The sequence below is a fragment of the Haliotis rubra genome, unplaced genomic scaffold (genome assembly GCF_003918875.1).
Source record: "Haliotis rubra isolate DU_JTF1 unplaced genomic scaffold, ASM391887v1 Scf281, whole genome shotgun sequence".
NCBI classification, from domain to species: Eukaryota; Metazoa; Mollusca; class Gastropoda; order Lepetellida; family Haliotidae; genus Haliotis; species Haliotis rubra.
The window spans coordinates 1-19,306 of record NW_025766903.1 but is presented as its reverse complement, the minus strand read 5'-3'; the positions used below and the strand labels follow the sequence as shown (position 1 = coordinate 19,306).

Sequence of the window (19,306 nt, the reverse complement as noted above, 5' to 3'; positions counted from 1 at the left end):
GGGAGCTCTTTACGTTTCACAGCAGATTACACTAACAGACAAAGAACGTTGATGACGATCCTGTCGGTCAACGGCACAAAAGAATAATTGTGCTAGGAGACCGTGGGACATGGACAACACAGACCTGACGACCCAACGTCACCCTGTTGGACATTACTTCCTGTGTGTCCTGTGAGACACATACTGGTCCGGAATACAGCTTCCTAAATACTGATGACGTTATAACCGCCCCTGTCTTTGGTAACTATAGTTTTTTTGTTTTTTTGTAGTCGGTGTTTAGTTCGGCATCCTATCAGAAACTTGTGATATCCCTGAAGTCCACAGGCTTAATTGGAAAATCGCCATCCAAGGTCACTTACCAAGAAGCTGAAACACACGGTACCAGCGTCACAATAACCCATCATAAATCGGGGTATGTCAATTATAGTTAAACCACATTCATGGGCTGCCGGAGCAAGCTGTGATCTTACCTTATATGATCAGTGCGTTTGTGTGCAGTTTTAAATGGCAAAAGCGCTAAATGCAACCGGTGTGTCTGATTTGAGCCGAATAAAATGTAAGATTTATTGCCCTTGCCCTGATAGATTGTGAGGATTTCTTTTTTATGTTGACTGGGAATGAGGCGAGTACGTCAGGGTTAGAATATTATCCTATGTTACTTGAATGTAAATGTTTTCTTCAAATAACAAATGACGCATCACACTGGCAACACATGTCAAATGACTTTCATAACAAGGCCAACAGGGGCCAACACACTGAAGCTACCGGATGCTGGTTCAAGTGACGCTGTCACAGCAAACAACTATACAGCAGTTTTAATAACTAATTTTCACATTCAAAACGTGTCGTTATAACCGTTTTGTTTTGCTGACATATAACAGAAGCATGTCTGCATTTCGACAGAGACAGATATAAAGTATCTTACTTTTGTGTGAAAATCGTAATCAAGAACATGTTGTATATATTCCAGCGATTATCATCATAATATGACGCACGAAGTGCACAGAGTTCGAAAACCGTTCGATTAGCTGTTTTTGATTTCACTATGTGCACATTTATTTTACCGACTGCTTTATTTAAACTATTTTATGCATTGAATCGTTTGCACACTCAACTTAAACATAATAATCATTTTTATAGCAGTCTTAAAATTGTCAGAATGTGTTTCACTGATTATAAAAATCCAGTCGAGAAACAGACGACATTTTGTTTACATGTCATATAGTTGGTAGCGTTCTTCAAAATAAACAAAATGATATTTCGTACATTTAACATGGCGGTAAGATAAACACGTTGTAAACTTCTCCCTCAAAGTTATACGGTCTGATGTACGCCTTTTTGTAGCAGTGTTATCCCTCGCCTACCGGCTCATGTGACACTGCTACAAAGAAGCATACATCAGACGGTATTACCATCGAGAGAAGCATACAACTTATATTATTTGCATGTAACTAATGCATGAGTGAGTGAGTGAGTGAGAGTTTAGTTTTACGCCGCACTCAGCAATATTCCAGGTATTTGGCAGCGGTCTGTAAATAATCGAGTCTGGACCAGACAATCCAGGGATCAACAGAATGAACATCGTTCTACGCAATTGGGATACGTCTAATGCATGAGGACGATATGGGTGAAGTGTCGCTTAAAGGGTATTCAGTTCATAGACATGTTTATATTTGTTAAAATGATTGAAATATTATTATTCATTACAGTCAAAAATTGTTACAGAGTATTTTATGTATTGTTGACTGCGATAGAGCTATAAATATGTTACGGCTGAAAGTTATTGGATATTTATATAGCGCACATATCCACGCACTAGTGCATGCTCAAGCCGCTGGTAGTTTTTCCCTTGATCATTGGATGTCAATCTCAACGCACATCTTATTATCAATCTCAACTCCTGGGGATCATACAACTCTTGCAGCCACTAGGCGCACCGAGTTATTGCGGCTTTCCCATCCATACGAGGTTCTCATTCACAGCTGGGTGGACTGGTTCTGATGACAAGCATGTAACACTAGTGACCTAGTTCTGATGACAAGCATAGAACACTGGTGACCTAGTTCTGATGACAAGCATAGAACACTGGTGACCTAGTTCTGATGACAAGCATAGAACACTGGTGACCTAGTTCTGATGATGAGCATGGAGCAGCGGTGACCCAGTTCTTATGACAAGCATGGAACACTGGTGACCTAGTTCTGATGAAAGAGAAAGACCTATCGCAGTACATACTGACACACAAGGTCTGTTACTTTGTCAAAGTGGCTCACAGATATTTAATTGTTACAGTTTTTTCATGAGGTTAGAAATCTATATCATCAACAGTTGGCTTCCTCCTGTCCAGCTGCAACTTCTTCACTTCCTCTTCACAACCAGCAACACCGGACACCTTCAAGTCTGTGGTGGTGCTGTCCACAGGCTGCCGACTGCAGGAACCTCCACATGACTTCTGTGCTGTGACGTCGTCCATCTCACCAAGCACTGCAGCAGAACTTGAAGTACTCTCAGATTCTTCTCGAGCCAGCTTGTCTGCCAGCTGAAAACATAATATTGACTAATCACACTGATTAATGTTTCAGCATAAAATGTCATTAATCAGAACCATTAAAGTCTAAAACCTTGATAATAATGTTGCATGTATTTCTAACTTTATAATGTCAGTTATGGTTTTTCTCGAACACACCGTCTACACAGAGATTATTTATGGCTTCAGACTGTCCAACAGTCACCAAAGTCTTCATTTGTATCCACCAGTCACCCAATGTCTTCACTTGCATCCAACAGTCACCTAATGTCTTCACTTGCATCCAAAAGTCACCCAATGTCTTCACTTGCATCCAACAGTCACTCAATGTCTTCACTTGCATCCAACAGTCACCCAATGTCTTCACTTGCATCCATCAGTCACCAAACGTCTTCACTTGCATCAATCAGTCACCCAATGTCTTCACTTGCATCCAACAGTCACCCAATCTCTTCACTTGCATCCAACAGTCACCTAATGTCTTCACTTGCATCCAACAGTCACCCAATATCTTCACTTGCATCCAACAGTCACTCAATGTCTTCACTTGCATCCAACAGTCACCAGACGTCTTCACTGGCATCAACCAGTCACCCAATGTCTTCACTTGCATCCACCAGTAACCTAATGTCTTCACTTGCATCCAACAGTCACCCAATGTCTTCACTTGCATCCAACAGTCACCTACTGTCTTCACTTGCATCCAACAGTCACCTAATATCTTCACTTGCATCCAACAGTCACCCAATGTCTTCACTTGCATCCAACAGTCACCCAATGTCTTCACTTGCATCCATCAGTCACCTACTGTCTTCACTTGCATCCAACAGTCACCTAATATCTTCACTTGCATCCAACAGTCACTCAATGTCTTCACTTGCATCCAACAGTCACTCAATGTCTTCACTGGCATCCAACAGTCACCCAATGTCTTCACTTGCATCCAACAGTCACCTAAAGTCTTCACTTGCATCAAACAGTCACCCACTGTCTTCACTTGCATCCACCAGTCACCTAATGTCTTCACTTGCATCAAACAGTCACCTACTGTCTTCACTTGCATCCAACAGTTACTTGCATCCAACAGTCACTTAATGTCTTCACTTGCATCCAACAGTCACTTAGTGTCTTCACTTGCATCCAACAGTCAACTACTGTCTTCACTTGCATCCAACAGTCACTTAATGTCTTCACTTGCATCCAACAGTCACCTACTGTCTTCACTTGCATCCAACAGTCACCTACAGTCTTCACTTGCATCCAACAGTCACCTAATGTCTTCACTTGCATCCAACAGTCACCTACTGTCTTCACTTGCATCCAACAGTCACCCAATGTCTTCACTTGCATCCAACAGTCACCTACTGTCTTCACTTGCATCCAACAGTCACCTAATGTCTTCACTTGCATCCAACAGTCACCTACTGTCTTCTTCACTTGCATCCAACAGTCCAACTGTCTTCACTTGCATCCAACAGTCACCTACTGTCTTCACTTGCATCCAACAGTCACCCAATGTCTTCACTTGCATCCAACAGTCACTCAATGTCTTCACTTGCATCCAACAGTCACCTACTGTCTTCACTTGCATCCAACAGTCACCTAATGTCTTCACTTGCATCAAACAGTCACCTAATGTCTTCACTTGCATCCAACAGTCACCTACTGTCTTCACTTGCATCCAACAGTCACCCAATGTCTTCACTTGCATCCAACAGTCACCTAATGTCTTCACTTGCATCAAACAGTCACCTACTGTCTTCACTTGCATCAAACAGTCACCTACTGTCTTCACTTGCATCCAACAGTTACTTGCATCCAACAGTCACCTAATGTCTTCACTTGCATCCAACAGTCACTTAGTGTCTTCACTTGCATCCAACAGTCAACTACTGTCTTCACTTGCATCCAACAGTCACTCAATGTCTTCACTTGCATCCAACAGTCACCTACTGTCTTCACTTGCATCCAACAGTCACCTAATGTCTTCACTTGCATCCAACAGTCACCTACTGTCTTCACTTGTCCAACAGTTCACTTGCATCCAACAGTCACCTAATGTCTTCACTTGTATCCAACAGTCACCTAATGTCTTCACTTGCATCCAACAGTCACCTGTCTTCACTGTCTCACCTACTGTCTTCACTTGCATCCAACAGTTACTTGCATCCAACAGTCACCTAATGTCTTCACTTGCATCCAACAGTCACCTAATGTCTTCACTTGCATCCAACAGTCACCTACTGTCTTCACTTGCATCAACAGTCACCTCAATGTCTTCAACTTGCATCCAACAGTCACCCAATGTCTTCACTTGTATCCAACAGTCACCTGTCTGTCTTCACTTGCATCCAACAGTCACCTAATGTCTTCACTTGCATCAAACAGTCACTACTACTGTCTTCACTTTGCATCCAACAGTTACTTGCATCCAACAGTCACCTAATGTCTTCACTTGCATCCAACAGTCACTTAGTGTCTTCACTTGCATCCAACAGTCAACTACTGTCTTCACTTGCATCCAACAGTCACCTAATGTCTTCACTTGCATCCAACAGTCACCTAATGTCTTCACTTGCATCCAACAGTCACCTAATGTCTTCACTTGCATCCAACAGTCACCAAATGTTTCACTTCACTGCATCCAACAGTCACCTAATGTCTTCACTTGCATCCAACAGTCACTTAATGTCTTCACTTGCATCCAACAGTCACCTAATGTCTTCACTTGCATCCAACAGTCACTCAATGTCTTCACTTGCATCCAACAGTCACCTACTGTCTTCACTTGCATCCAACAGTCACCTAATGTCTTCACTTGCATCCAACAGTCACCTAATGTCTTCACTTGCATCCAACAGTCACCTACTGTCTTCACTTGCATCCAACAGTCACCTAATGTCTTCACTTGCATCAAACAGTCACCTAATGTCTTCACTTGCATCCAACAGTCACCTAATGTCTTCACTTGCATCCAACAGTCACCTACTGTCTTCACTTGCATCCAACAGTCAACTTGCATCCAACAGTCCCCTACTGTCTTCACTTGCATCCAACAGTCACCTAATGTCTTCACTTGCATCCAACAGTCACCCAATGTCTTCACTTGCATCCAACAGTCACTTAGTGTCATCACTTGCATCCAACAGTCACCTAGTCTTCACTTGCATCCAACAGTCACCTACTTTCACTTGCATCTAACAGTCACCTACTGTCTTCACTTGCATCCATCAGTCAACTACTGTCTTCACTTGCATCCAACAGTCACTCAATGTCTTCACTTGCATCCAACAGTCACTTAGTGTCATCACTTGCATCCAACAGTCACCTAGTCTTCACTTGCATCCAACAGTCACCTACTGTCTTCACTTGCATCCATCAGTCACCTACTGTCTTCACTTGCATCCAACAGTCAACTTGCATCCAACAGTCCCCTACTGTCTTCACTTGCATCCAACTGTCACCTACTGTCTTCACTTGCATCCAACAGTCACCTAATGTCTTCACTTGCATCCAACAGTCACCTAATGTCTTCACTTGGCTTTAGGACAGTTTACTTGTATCCAAGATGTCCCCCAATGTGTTTACTTGTATCCAAGATGTCCCCCAATGTGTTTACTTGTATCCAGGATGTCCCCAAATGTTTTACTTGTATCCAAGATGTCCCCCAATGTGTTTACTTGTATCCAAGATGTCCTCCAATGTGTTTACTTGTATCCAAGATGTCCCCCAATGTGTTTAATTGTATCCAGGATGTCCCCAAATGTGTTTACTTGTATCGAAGATGGCCCCAAATGTATTTACTTGTATCCAAGATTTCCCCCAATGTGTTTAATTGTATCGAAATGTCCCCCAATGTGTTTACTTGTATCCAAGATGTCCTGTAATGTATTTACTTGTATCCAGAATGTCGCACAATGTGTTTACTTGTATCCAAGATGTTCCCCAATGTATTTACTTGTATCCAGGATGTTGCACAATGTGTTTACTTGTATCCAAGATGTCCCCCAATGTGTTTACTTGTATCCAGGATGTCGCACAATGTGTTTACTTGTATCCAAGATGTCCCCCGATGTGTTTACTTGCATCGAAATGTCCCCCAATGTATTTACTTGTATCAAAGATGTCCCATAATGTATTTACTTGTTTCCAAGATGTCCCCCAATGTGTTTACTTGTATCCAGGATGTCGCCCAATGTGTTCACTTGTATCCAGGATGTCGCACAATATGTTTACTTGTATCCAAGATGTCCGTCAATGTGTTTACTTGTATCCAAGATGTCCCTCAATGAGTTTACTTGTATCCTAGATATCCCCCAATGTGTTAACTTGTATCCAAGATGTCGCCCAATGCGTTTACTTGTATCCAAGATGTCCCCCAATGTGTTTACTTGTATCCAAGATGTCCCCAATGCGTTTACTTGTATCCAAGATGTCCCCCAATGTGTTTACTTGTACCCAAGAGGTCCCCCAATGCATTTACTTGTTTCCTGGATGTCACGGTCTTTGTGTGAAGATGTCCTGTAACAACTTTACTTGTTAACAAGAACTTCCATCAGAACCAGGAAGAGAGTCTTCAAAATCAGTTTTCACTGTCTGAACTTTGGGGCTTTCCTGGTCTTGCATGAGTTGTCTCCCTTGGACACTTATCTAAAAAAAAACTGTCTTACCTTCCTCCTTTCTTTGTGCTCCTTGCCAATACCGAGTCTGGGGGAGAAAGATATGCACATATATATATATATATATATATATATATATATATATAGACAAAGTCGACCTTTGAGCGACATTTGTGCGACCTTTAGTCGACAGCTGTCGCCCTAAGGATATATTTCTGTCGCCTAAATATCTGCATGTCACAACTATGTTCATTTTCCTTAATAACTATTCCAAACTAGATGGTTGGATAGAGGGTAGTCTCAGGACCTTCGGTTGTGCTTCTTTTGTATTTTTATAAAATTTCAGTGCTGTTATTGAAAAACAAAAATATCATGTATATAACGTCTGCGACCTTTTCGTGACCGCGGGTTTTCTATAAAATTCTCTAACACATGGATATATGTTCAGAAATAAACAATGGAGAAATTATTGTCTAAATATATACTCTTAGGTTTTGTACGGTTTTCAAATATACACATCGTCAAGTGTTCAGCATAACATCACTGTTTAGCTCGCAGTACCCTTGGCGATTGCCTTCACGCTCCTAATGCGTCAAAAAGCGTGAAAGTTCAAAAGCGGTCGAAATGAACACTTAGCTAATAATTCAATAATGTCTGTAGATATTGTGGGGAGCTGACAGACAAGACTAATATGCCACCAAGAACACGCGTTTAAATACTTAAAACATTTCATTCTTATATCAAATATCAATGTAATAATCTGTAAATAAATTGAATTCATGTTTCACCACGAAGGCCCGTTCACGTTTGTAGTCAAATCGGATACCCTTTGCTACAGTTTTCGCGCACCTCCTACGAGGTGACTTGGCAGCACAAAGCATTAGAAATGCAGGGTATGTATCGTAATCGAAGTATTTTGTTGAAAACAGCAGCATGTACAATTGTTTCAAAGTGATGCCTGTCCCATGACACAATCTATTTCAAGATTTCTCAACTGGAAGAAACTGTTTGCTAGTAGATCTAACTTGATCATGATTGTGGCGTTTAGTATCATGTTGTTTCTTGATCCTCACCTAGGGCTAGACTATCGCTTGAGTCTCTGAATATAATTTTTTTATATCAACAAACAAGCGCATTATAAATTGAAAAGGGGCCCCGGGGAAAACAGAACTTGAGAAAATCTAGACTTGCTTCATTTAGGGCCTTTAGCATTGCAGAAAGGGCAAGGCAGTAAGGAAAATAATATTGTGGTTCAGGTGACACAGACTACAGGGTACAGTTGTTGGCTATAAGTGAGTCTTCATTAGTGAAATTTCCATAGACTTACATGTTAATTAACTGTTGCAAGAATAATTTTCATAAATTGAGTAGAAGTTTGCAAACATCTTGGAAATCATCTTCAGCTACGTGTACATAATTTTCTTTCATCTTTCCATTGATTAGTTATCGAATGACACCTGATTAAGCACCATAAATACAACTTAATTTTTATATATACCATAGACATGTTAAACCTGATTGGTATGTCTAATATATGTTGTTTAAGAAGTTGCAGTCTTCTTAATAATCCTCGGAAAAATTAAAAGGAAATTATGTGTACAAAGCTGAGATGATTTCCAAGCTGGTAAGTGCTGAAAGCAATTCCACCCAAACTAAATGTATGAAAATTATTCTTGCAAGAATTAATTAACATGAAAGTCTATGTGAATTTCACTATTGATGACTCACTTATGGCCAACTACTGTAGATCCACAACCGAAAGAGCTAATCACAGCTGTATGATTTTATGTTCACTCAGTGGTTGAAATTGACCTTTTACTTTTAGGTGCAGTTCGGTCGCGGCAAAAACCCCAAAACATCTCTCATTCTGATGCCTGATATTCAGGGTATCAGACTGACTTTTACTGATATATTGTTTTCTTATTTTAAATATATATCTACCAACTAATAGATAAATAAAACCCAAAAAACAGTCAATAACCATTACTAATTTCAATAACTAACCAAATCTGTAAGACTTGAATTCAGTAAAAATTACTTATAGGCCAAATGTAGACATAGCATAACACATTACAATCGGTTTTATCACCCACACTGCATATTCTGACCATGGGGTAATACTCATTGACATGGGTTTGCTCAAATAATGAGCTGATAGTGCAGTGTTGAGGAAGACTTGTAGTTATAGTTTCATAATGGCACTCTCCATTGTTGCTCTTTGCTGTTTCCTCTGATAGCTGGACTACACATTTTATATCAGCTACACATTTCCTAAATTGTTCATGCAAAGAAATATGCATTTGCTCTCTTGACCATAATATGTTTCAGGTACATTATTTATATCAAGAGTTTCTAACTTTCAAATATAGCTTTTTGTACTCCTGCTTTGAACCCTGCTCCTTTGGGTGTTTATGTGCAGTCTATCTCCTCCACTGGTCTATCAGAGTGAAAATATCAGTGTATAGTGATGAAATGTATATGTTGCACCATTTTCATGCTAATAATAATAATTATCTCCATATGAGTACAAAGATTGTAGCCTACCACCTTATTACCTACAAGTAAAGGCTGTCTGGGTCAAACCTTGTTTGGTTTTAGTAACCTGATACATTTTGTGGCTGATTATGACAAGAATTTCTAATTACCAGAAAACACATTTACTGATGCTGAGAGATCCTAAAAGATAAAAACTTTTCTGGCATTTGGCCCCAGTCTAAGTAAACTTAGTCTCAATACTATTCGTTACACTCCTCTACTCAGTATAGTAGGGTAACGAATAATACTGAGGCTAAGTTTACTTAGACTGATTTGGCCCAGGACTATAACCTTGTCTGTCCACATGCCACTGCCACTCAGCCAGCATAATTATGAGCAATACATCCTCCCACTCACAGGATCTTTGTATGTTTAATGCAGGGACATTTCCTCATTTTAAAGTCTAAATCCTGTACATTGTGTAACATAGGAAAGAGGGTAAATACCAGTGGACAGGATAAGATTAACTGAAAAATCAAGGATGGATCTCACTAAACACATTAAGACATGTTATAACTTATTGGTTGGTCAATAGACCAACTGTTTCTATGCAGGGATATGTTATTAGTCTTTTATGGTTTTTTAAGTTCCCTTAGAAGTCAAATTGCATAGAAGGGTAATTTTGTTCAAAGCAGGGGTTTCTTAAACAAACTATTTCTGTTTTTAAAAATGGAGGTGAAGTTTAACATTTCTTTCAGTACAAACAGTAAGAATTAAAGCCTCCTCCTCTTGTAAGTAACCTTTACAAAGCCATAATAACAGTTTCAGAAATGCCTCTTTGATGCATCTATTCAGGTAGTGTGCTATTCATCATTGGTCCATCATCGGCTAATAGTTTGCACTGTCGACTAATACCAACATCTCTGAACAGCACTGGGCAGACAGTATTGATATAAATCATAGAATCGATGATTATTATTATGAATAGTAAATTAAAAATAAACCTGAAAGAAATCAACATTTTGTATTACTGGTGAGTTTTTACCTTTATGCATGGATGACTAACAAAATCCTGAACATGACTTAGAAGCAACCCATGACTAAAGATATAACTTTGTATATTGTGTGAGTAAATTGAAACTATGATACTATGGGTATTCTTAAATTCCAATCAAATTGACTTGATGGCACAAGTTTTTTCCTTTGGTCACCCTTCAACTCAAGATGAAAGATGACATAGACTGTAAAAAGTCAGGAAAGATCTAGCCTGTCTCATAGTTCCTGAACTGCATTATTTTTACTTCCGTCTATGCCTTTCTGCAATGATAAAGACCTAATTTAAGCAAGTCTAGATTTACTTAGTTTCAGGAATCTCCCATCTCACTGGAGCTCCTTTTCAGTTTAAAAGGATTTGTTTGATTCTATCAAAATTATATATATTCAGAGACTAATTGCTAGTCTCGGATGGTCCTGTTAGACATGGAAATCCTAGCCAATCCAGTTTATGCCCGGTAAGTTAATTTTATTTTACAATGGTTTCTGAATATGAAACATTGTAAATTCATAATGTATGTATGTTGTTAGGGTGACAACTAAATCGTGTAGAATTTTAAATACTTTATCAGTTCAGAAGAAAAAATATTATTTCTTAAGCTCAGTTTTGAATTTAAGTTCATAATCATTTTGAGAATAATATTGTTGACATTTTAATGTTACATAATACAGACAACTATGAACGGGACCAAGACACGTTGAGCTTTGCAGAGAAAATGTGATCTTCAAATTGCAGAATCGGAGGGGAGTCTCAGGCATTCCAAAGTGAGGAAGTGGTAGGTTATGTGATCCAGAGATCAATACCTTCATGTTACTAGATTTAAGTTGTGAATACCAATTTTACAGCTTTGTTAAATTTATTTCTACCTTAACTAGGGATGTCGCGATACATAAGTTTCATGAATCAATACGCATCACGATACTCATGACATGATTCGATATGTATCATGATACCTATTTTCGCTGCATTATTGTGTAAAAAATTAGTTACATTTTGAACATTAAATATTTTATATTTTATAAGCGTCCTTGAAAAGATCCACATTTTCTATTCTCAGAGATTAAAAGTTGTAATTTCCCATCTTTGTGTATGAAAATAATCATTTATAACTCTCATAACATAAAAACATGATACAATTGCAAAATGTGACGATACTTATATTAAAACATGTTTAAATCAATACTTTCAAAACTAAATATCGATTTTTGAATGTATCAATGATTGTATCATCTTAGAAAAGTATCGATGTATCGTGGCATTCCTAACCTAAACATTGTTCTGGCTTACCTTTAGTGAATTCAGCACCGCAAACTTGCAATACCGGCGAAGTAATGCCTCATGAATCTTTGCAATTTGTTTAATCCTTCTCAATATTAGTACAGTTATCTTGAATGGTAGTGTGCCGATCAGTACCGAGTGCAGCAATACATGTTTTAGGTATTATCTCAATACAGGATCTTTTACTATTCATAAAAGTATCAAAAATTCAAAATGGCCAATAAGAGATTAATTGATAAACATGGAATAGCCTTATATACAGATAGTCTGTCTTTTGATGACATATATGAAAATTTAAAGAAAAAACTGTATATACTCTCATAACAAGCAGTTCCAGACAAGTATTGTGGTTCTGATCATGGAAAACTTTACAGAAAATGTAGAAATTTTTTGAAAATTGGCATAATTTGCTCTTTTCAAATATCAATAGGGTAATTTTCAACATTTTTAAGCTTTTCTATTGACTTTTGCACTTGATTGATGTCCAAACATTTGCAATTCAAAACTTTATCCCTGCAATAATCATATCTTTTATAATAGAGATATCATTTTCACTTTTAGGTTACTATGTATTCATATCTTACCACAGCTTCATAGAGAGCTGATGCGTTATTAGTTTCGTAGAGTACACACAATTCAGAAAGGATTGGCATTTTCAATACAGAATATACAAATTAACATATTCCTACATTTTGTTGTTTGTCTGTTGTCAAACTTTCAATCTTCTATCTAGATAATCAGGTGTATTAAAGTTCTGACACCATTATGTTCATATCACTTGGGTTAGGTTGGGGGTGGGGATGGGTGGGTTCTCAATTAAATTTGTTTTACATAATTGTATCAGGTGTTTAAATGGGTTGTTATCAAATGATTCATGTAATTGTTGATACATTTGCATTAATGTTTGGTGTCCTTCATACACAGGAAATTCAGCAAATGAGAATTGAAGACACCTCTATTACATTATAGCAAATACATTTTATTTGTTTATCTTTTCAGGATTCAGATGTAGTATCTGTGAGAAAGTACTGAAATGTAAAGGTGGATATACTGTTCATCAGCAGATGACTTGAAGTCAAAAGGTACCACCAGTTTTTAGTAGTGTCTTTCTAGATATCCAGATAAGTGAACACCAATAACATATATCATGATACAAAAGTCAAGAATGTGTTTATCTCGACTGCTTTATGATATCCCTGGCAGGTCATTAGTAAATCAATCAAGCTAAATTCCATTGTATGCAACTAGGATGTGTTGTCTAAAGGTCTGTGTTTGATGATGAATAGGATGTATCTTGTTGACCATCGGGCAACTTCTATACATATATATGTATTAATATTCAGCAGAATGTAGGGTAACACATCATATCTGTTATAATCACAGCCCATTGGGCAACACATCCCATCTATTATTTTTACGTACCTTTGGGCAACACATCCAATTTGTTATTTTTACAGACCATTGGGCAACACATATTTATTCACATCAGACCTTATCAGAGGACCTTTGGGCAACACATCATATCTGTTATCAGCAGACCTTTGGGCAACACATCATATATTTTCAATAGACCTGTGGGCAACACATCATATAATCAGTAGACCTTAGGGCAACACATCATATATATCGACAGTAGACCTGTGTGCAACACATCTTATATATCACCAGTAGACCTTTGGTCAACACATCTTATATATCACCAGTAGAACTGTAGGCAGCACATCTTATATATCAACAGTAGACCTTAGGGCAACACATCTTATATATCACCAGTAGACCTTTAGGCAACACATCTTATATATCACCAGTAGACCTGTGGGCAACACATCATATATATTACCAGTAGACCTTAGGGCAACACATCTTATATATCACCAGTAGACCTTAGGGCAACACATCATATATATTACCAGTAGACCTTAGGGCAACACATGATATATATCACCAGTAGACCTTAGGGCAACATCTTATACATTATCCAAGACAGTAGACCTTAGGGCAACACATCTTATGTATCACCAGTAGACCTGTCCACATCATATGTAGTAGACCTTAGGGCAACACATCATATATATCACCAGTAGACCTTAGGGCAACACATCTTATATATCACCAGTAGACCTTAGGGCAACACATCATATATAATCAGTAGACCTTAGGGCTAAATCTTATATATCACCAGTAGACCTTAGGGCATCTTATATATCACCCAGTAGACCTGAGGGCAACACATCATATATATTACCAGCAGACCTTAGGGCAACACATCATATATATATAGTAGACCTTAGGGCAAAACATCTTATATATCACCAGTAGACCTTAGGGCAACACATCTTATATATCAACAGTAGACCTTAGGGCAACACATCTTATATATCACCAGTAGACCTTAGGGCAACGCATCTTATATGTCACCAGTAGACCTTAGGGCAACACATCATATATATCACCAGTAGACCTTAGGGCAACGCATCTTATTTATCACCAGTAGACCTTAGGGCAACACATCTTATATATCACCAGGAGACCTTAGGGCAACACATCATATATATCACCAGTAGACCTTAGGGCAACACATCATATATATCACCATTAGACCTTAGGGCAACACATCATATATATCAACAGTAGATCCGTGGAGCTTTTGGGCAACACATCATATATATCACCAGTAGACCTTAGGGCAACACATCATATGTATTACCAGTAGACCTTAGGGCAACGCATCTTATATATCACCAGTAGACCTTAGGGCAACGCATCATATATATCACCAGTAGACCTTAGGGCAACACATCGTATATATCACCAGTAGACCTTAGGGCAACACATCTTATATATCACCAGTAGACCTTAGGGCAACACATCTTATATATCACCAGGAGACCTTAGGGCATCACATCATATATATCACCAGTAGACCTGTGGTGAATCACATCATATATATCACCAGTAGACCTTAGGGCAACACATCATACTATCATTAGACCTGTGGTCAACACATCTTATATATCCCAGTAGACCTTAAGGCAACACATCATATATATCACCAGTAGACCTTAGGGCAACACATCTTATATATCACCAGTAGACCTTAGGGGAACACATCTTATATATCACCAGTAGACCTTAGGGCAATGCATCTTATATATCACCATAGACCTGAGGGCAGCACATCATATATATCACCAGTAGACCTTAGGGCAACACATCTATATATATCACCAGTAGACCCAAGGGGAACACATCTTATATATCACCAGTAGACCTTAGGGCAACACATCTTATATATCACCAGTAGACCTTTGGGCAACACATCTTATATATCACCAGTAGACCTTAGGGCAATGCATCTTATATATGACCATAGACCTGAGGGCAACACATCATATATATCACCAGTAGACCTGTGGTCAACACATCTTATATGTCCCTAGTAGACCTTAGAGGGCAACAGATGATATATATCACCAGTAGACCTTAGGGCAACACATCATACAATCAGTAGTAGACCTTGTGGTCAACACATCTTATATGTCCCTAGTAGACCTAAGGGCAGCGCATCTTACATATCACCAGTAGACCTTAGGCAACACATCTTATATATCACTAGTAGACCTGTGGGGCAACACATCATTTATATTACCAGTAGACCTTAGGGCAACACATCATACAATCAGTAGACCTGTGGGCAACACATCATATATGATTATCAGTACACCATTAAAGGTTTACACATCATATGTAGTGTATATACCAAACTCTCGCAGTAGTTCACTTGACTACAGTCGAATGTAATCAAACTGTGTATCCCTAAAGAGGCTGTTTCACTAATCAGTTTGTAATCTAGGTATATCATATGGGTAAGTTGGGTTTGGATTGTCACGCACTGTGCACGGCAGCAAGTAGTACTGTGCACTGAGATGTAGTATTAAATCATACTTTACTAAAGGGTTAAGATTTCTTCCTTGCAGTCTGTATTGACTGATGTCAGTTATGATTCAACCCTTCAAATGATATGTGTCACCTAGATAGATAAAAATTACACAAAATGACAGATCATGTTTGTATTCTACAGTGTCAGTACATACTGTATGTTTCTAGATTTGTGGGTTTCATTGAGTAGTCAATGCCAAAATTGTTTACATTTCAAACTTCAAGCTTAACTTATGTGCTCTAAATGTAATTTCTGTTCATCAAATACACAACAAACGAACTTTAAATCCTGAAAACATACCATGTCTTTTCTAACTAGATAACTAACCCTTAGCCTTTAGGACAGCTCAAACCTGCTGACATACTGCTGACATATGTCATCAACTGGTTCCTGAATTCGAATCATGCATGACATGTAGGAGACGGAGAAAATCTCTGAGCCAATTGTATGCAGAATTTTATGAAGCTCTGGTTTTAGGAAGGTTTAATCAGATATGTTCCTTTAACATATTTTCAGTTCGACCTTTGTTATACACAAAATCCACGCTGCCATTTTTGTCAATCAAAAATGCTTGCTCTTAATAAAATGTCTCTTTGTCTCACCTTACTTTCTTGTTGCTTTGATTATTTTGTATCATTGCCATAATAATTCTCTGAGTATATACCAAAACATGTGTATGTTGCTGCATATTAATATCGGGCTAAAGTGCTCTGTTTCATCATTATTTCACTCTTGTTTTGATAAACACCTTCAAGCAATAAAGCTAACTACAGTATCTATCTGACATCCTCCCACCTTTCCCTTTTCTGTGGTATTCAGCCCGTATCTGCTTAATGAAGCTTTTACTACTAATCAGGGTTGACGGCTGATGGTAGCCTAGTGGTTTAGGCTTCTCGCTTTGTCATAGCTAAAACTAAACTCACTCACTACTAGTGCTGGACTCATTTCACTCATAGACAGTGGCAGTCACCCTATCCAATTTTCAGCCATGTTACCAGATTAAAGTTTCCTGTAACACTCAAGGCTTCATCTCTTTAGAACTATTTCTATTCTAATGCTATAGCAAACTTTAATTTAATGACTATAGATTTCGTTATGTATTGTATATTGCATTGATTAGAAACTAACATATACTACTTCACACTTCGGTTAAGGATCACAAAATACCCTAACTATACTTACACATAGATTTTATAATTTGAAATTGTATTACTATTGTTTGATAAATGATAATATGGTTACCCTTCTTAGGCAAGCAGCTACTTTAGTCTAACCTTATGCACTTGATACATGAGTAACCATAAAATGGTTTTAATGGCACCAATCAACTATTTTGGTAAATCAGCAGTGGAATGAGTCATTTACAAACAAACAACACCTGTCAATAGCGGATATGGATCCACAAGATGAAATGACATACTGAAACCTAGGATCCATGCTTTCATAATAAGCTTAGATATTTAAACCAAATTTGATCCCACATCATAGTTTTCTGTTGAATCAATGATTCAATTCCATAGCAAAAGCATGAATAGTATATATTTAGCCACAAGTCCTCATAATGATAAACAAATTAGCTAAATCTTAAATGGCAAATGTTTATCTGTCCTAATAAAACCTTTAAGCTGGGGAGTTGGGTAAAGACTATAGGGCTAGAAGCTGGAGCGGATGATACTCTACTACTTTTGTACCTTGATGTTTTTTGGCATAATTTTGAACTTTGTTATATTTCAGAAATCGAGACCATTCAGTCATTTCTACAGATTTCTGCACCTAATGCTCTTTAAGGTTCAGCTGAGAAAAAAAAATGATGAACAAAGCAGAAAATAGCAGCAAAGGACAAGGAAGAGATGGCATACATTTTAAGAATGAAATTAACTTAATAAATATTCAGATCATTTCTACGGATGTTACTTTGGGGAATTCACTTTCCCAGTATAGTGGATACTATACTATTTCTTTATTAGAGGGTGGAGGAATCCCTTTGTGTGATTTGAACTCACCTCTAAAGGTGAAACACCTATCACAGAACAACATTGTTTGCAATTCTTAACCTGACAAATGTTAGTCAAGGTCTTGATCAGAGAAGTGTCAATGCCATTACAATTACATTTTTGCAAAGTTATGCAAATAAGAATGTCAAAATCCATTTGGTTTAATAAATAGTAATTATTAAACTTACAATTTTTTCTTGTTCCTATCATTAAGTCACTGGGTGGAATGTGGCTCCATTTTCCAGCGGTGGAGTCTCAAGTTGATTTGGAAAAATAGGGCTGGGTGGTAGCACTCTATGATCTTAGTGCGTGATGGGCTGTGTTTTCTAGATGGTATTAGACCAGACATCAGGCAAATATCCGTGTCGGAGCCCCCAGTTTATTCAGGAGTCGTCTTGTATGCCCTCAAAAGTGTATGATAAGAATACTGGAATAGTCCTGAATGGCCTCAAATGGGCTGGCAGGCTTAAATGGTATTCAGACCAAAACATCAGGCAAACATCCGTGTCGGACCAAGTTTATTCAGTCCCTGGTATTGCGTATGATCTTACAGGAGCCCAATGTCTGGTATGCCCTAGTGTATTCAGACCAGACATAAGAATACGGAATAGGAGTCCTGACTGGCCTAGGAGAACGAACTCGAATGGGCTTTGGTTAGGTGGTATTTAGACCTGACATTTGGCAATGTATCCGTGTCGGAGCCCCCGTGTTTATTCAGGAATCGTCTTGGTATGCCTTCAGTGTATGATAAGAATATTGGAATAATCCTGATCGCCCAAAATGGGCTGTATTAGATGGTATTCAGACCAGACAACAGGCAAATATCAGTGTCGGAGCCCCAGTTTATTCAGGAGGCGTCTGGTATGCCCCAATACGACAAGAGAACGAGAATAGTCCCGACTCGGCTCAAAATGCATTGTATTTAAATGGCATATTCAGATCCAGACATCAGGCAAATATCCGTGTCGGAGCCCCCAGTTTATTCAGGGTGTCGTCTGGTATGCCTCAGTGTATGATAAGAATACGGAATAGTCCCGACTGCCTACAATGGGCTTTGGTTAGGTGGTATTAAACCTTGCAGACATTTGGCAATATCCGTGTCGGAAACCCCAGTTTATTCAGGTGTCGTCTGGTATGCCTCAGTGTATGATAAAGAATACTGAATAGTCCCGAAATGGCTCAAATGGGCTGCGTTTAAATGGTATTCAGACCAGACATCAGGCAAATATCGGTGTCGGAGCCCTAGTTTATTCAGGAGTCGTCTTGGCATGCCCTCGTAGTGTATGATAGGAGAACGAGAATATCCCCACTGGCTCAAAATGGGCTATGCTTAAATGGTATTTAGACCTGAAATTAGGCAAATATCCGTGTCGGAGCCCAGAAGTTTATTCAGGAGTCGCCTGGTAAGGCCCCCAGTGT

At 38.5% G+C, this 19,306-nt stretch overlaps 2 long non-coding RNA genes across 2 annotated transcripts; one reads left to right on the top strand and one right to left on the bottom strand.

Moving 5' to 3' along the window:
* Positions 1–2,251: 2,251 nt before the first annotated feature.
* LOC124281289 lies at positions 2,252–7,238 on the bottom strand. The gene is made up of 2 exons (XR_006899895.1): positions 7,198–7,238; positions 2,252–2,539 (listed from the first exon to the last, which is right to left on the bottom strand). It is a non-coding gene; the product is annotated as an uncharacterized LOC124281289 (long non-coding RNA).
* Positions 7,239–11,393: 4,155 nt separating this feature from the next.
* LOC124281288 lies at positions 11,394–17,661 on the top strand. Its single transcript, XR_006899894.1, has 3 exons — positions 11,394–11,450; positions 12,953–13,035; positions 17,628–17,661. It is a non-coding gene; the product is annotated as an uncharacterized LOC124281288 (long non-coding RNA).
* The last annotated feature ends 1,645 nt before the right edge of the window (positions 17,662–19,306 follow it).